The sequence below is a fragment of the Galeopterus variegatus genome, unplaced genomic scaffold (assembly GCF_000696425.1).
Source record: "Galeopterus variegatus unplaced genomic scaffold, G_variegatus-3.0.2 Scaffold443, whole genome shotgun sequence".
Lineage (NCBI taxonomy): Eukaryota > Metazoa > Chordata > Mammalia > Dermoptera > Cynocephalidae > Galeopterus > Galeopterus variegatus.
The window spans coordinates 195,045-197,839 of NW_007726554.1; the positions used below are offsets into that span (position 1 = coordinate 195,045).

At 42.5% G+C, this 2,795-nt stretch overlaps 1 pseudogene; it reads right to left on the reverse strand.

Moving 5' to 3' along the window:
- The window catches only part of LOC103587339, an 11,791-nt pseudogene extending 9,978 nt beyond the window's left edge, over positions 1-1,813 (reverse strand).
- Positions 1,814-2,795: the final 982 nt, after the last annotated feature.

A 2,795-nucleotide genomic window follows, 5' to 3' on the forward strand; every position in this document is an offset into this window, starting at 1 on the left:
TGCAATCCGTTGCCGGACACGGAAAAAGACAAAAGACAAAAAAAAGAAAAAAAAAGAAAAAAAGAAACAAAGTTTGAGAAATTAGACTGCCAGATATTGAAAACTATTATAAATCTATAGTGAATAAGGCCGTGTTATTGGTACAAGAATTGAAAAACCAGACCAATGCAACAGAATCAACACACAAGAGAGCAGACCTACACATACACGTGTACACACATATATTTAATCTCTTCCTTATATCATATACAGAGAATTCATTCCAGTGGGATTACATATCATAGTGTGAAAGGTTGAAAATACAAAGATTTCACATGAAAATATTTTTTTTAAATGATAATTTGGATGTAGGCAAAGATTTAGTAAATGGGATATCAAAATACAAAATGAGAACTAAAAAGGGGGAAAAATGAAATGATTGAGGCTTAAATTTTTCTGTTTATCCAAAGACACCATTAAGAGAATGAAAAAGTAACATACGGAGATAGCAAGACAGAGACAGGTAGAGACAGAGACAGAGACAGAGAGGAAGAACGTCGAATCAAAGTAACTTATACCTCGGGTGAGAGACGAACTTGGAAAAACTGCTTTGGAAACCTCAAAGAATCGTCTGTGTTAGGTGTAGTTGTTATTCAGGTCTTCTTTAAATCACTTTCCCATCAATATTTTCTGAGTATTTAATGAAATCAAAAAATTTTAGTTTCTATTTTTCAAAAGATTCAGACTGAAGAAGATGGGCATTATGCACAGATTTACTGCAGGATTGTCAAAAAATTAAAAAGCACTCCATAGACATTTGTTAATGTGCATTATTTTGGGTGTTAGTTACTTCTGGATCGTTGATTTCAGTGGTAATTCTGACTAAGGATTCTAATTTTTTTTTTTNCACTCCCAAGCGGTGCACTGTAGCAGTGCGCCACCGGGCCGGCCCATAATTTTGGGTTTTTTTTAATGAATGGTAGCTGCAATGGCCTTAACATTGTTTGGTTTTGGTTGGCCAACTCCTTGATATAATATAGATGTGAATTACTGAAACTCAGAAATAGTTTTTTTATTAATGTGCTGAAACTTTATATTTTTATAAAAGAATTTACTTGATCACTATCCCTGAGCCTAAGCTCTGATGTTCACTCCCAGTTGTAGAATATTGAACTGTATATAAGGAATCCTAGAATCCATAAACCATAGTTATTACTACCCAGTGTAGCCTGTTCTAGTATTTCAGAGTCATCTCCTGACCTCCTAGTAGCAGAAGGACACCCGAGGTCCTAAATGCATTTGTTCCCCCTGACAGGGGATGAGCAGGGCTTCTGAGCACTGTGAGCACAGCTGAGCACATGAGGGTTTGTGGGCAGAGAGGAGGGGACTGTGCCACACTGGGGCTGAGCTGCTGGCACAGAGATACACAGCCGAGCCCCCTGCTCTGAGGGCTGGATATTCAGAGTGGAGAACGAGCCTCAGGCCTCTCAGCAGAGAACCAGTCACCAGGCATTCCTGATTTGTCTAGTATGTCCTTGCCTTGGAAGTAAATCTAAAACTTTGGTCCTTGCATCAGGTTCTGTCGGTACCAATAAAGGACATTGTGACCAGAAATTGGATCACACCTGAGAGCTACATTCTGTCCCCTCTCTGTGACCCTGTGCCTGGGGGACTGGAGGACTCCAGCACCTGTGTGATCTGTGGAGACAGAAGGTAGGAACAGAATGAGGAACACACACACGTGCACACGCACATTCACACACACACACACACATGCACACTCACCTGCCGCCAGCAGACAGACCACCACACAGCAGAGCAGCCTGGGGCCCATGGCAGGGTCAGGACAGAATGGGAGGTTCAGCAGGTTAGGTTCTTGAGAGCAGGAACAGAGGAGGAGGAGGAGGGACATCCCTTGTCCCCAAAAGACAATTTCCACAGTGACATCACTTCCTTTATCAATCCCTACTTCCTCAATAACAGAAGACTTCTATTACAACATACTTGAATGACTAATTTAAATATCAATAAGCTCCTTTTTAACAAATCAGTGCATGGGCCATCACTTCAGCTCCAGTGTTGTCTGGACACAGAGGTTTCACGTTGTGTCTCTGAGTTTATCTTGTCACCCAACAATCACTCTTCCATTTGCTGCTCTTGTTCACTACGATGTCAACAGCAACTGCAATCCAAGACACCAACGGTGAACCTGACGTCTTATTGGCATGTCAGGATATCCTGTGAGCATCCCTGTTTCTGTCACAATCTCCTCCATTGTCCCAGTCGCACATGCTCTATATGACTATTAATTTCAATTAATAATTGAATGAATAAACCAATTGTAATTTCAATTGGTTTTCTTATATATTGCATCTCATACCTTTCTTCTGGGATCATTTTCCCAGGTTCCCAGTGCAGAGATCTCTACCAAGGGGACTGCTGACATCCAGGGTGCAGCACCTCTCCTGCCTTTATGTTCAGAGAGGAGGCGGCCATGTAGGGCTGTGGAGTGGCTGTCGGCACCTGAGCTCACAGATGACTGAGAGGGGGTGGCCGGCTACAGTGAGAAGGGGAGGGTCTCTGCAACTGATCTGGAGAAAGTGTAGCCATCGAGGACATCACCTTTGTCTGTGGTACCAGCAGCAGCTGAGTAATGGATCAGCCTTAGCCCAGCACAGTGTCCTGTTGAGGCTGCACCTTTGGGAGATGAATCAGACAGGACTAAACTCCACTGCAATTGACCTGAGATAAAAATCTACACATCCAGGGGATCCCTGCAGATTGTTTTGTGTTATCTATTCAGCATGGCTTCTGTA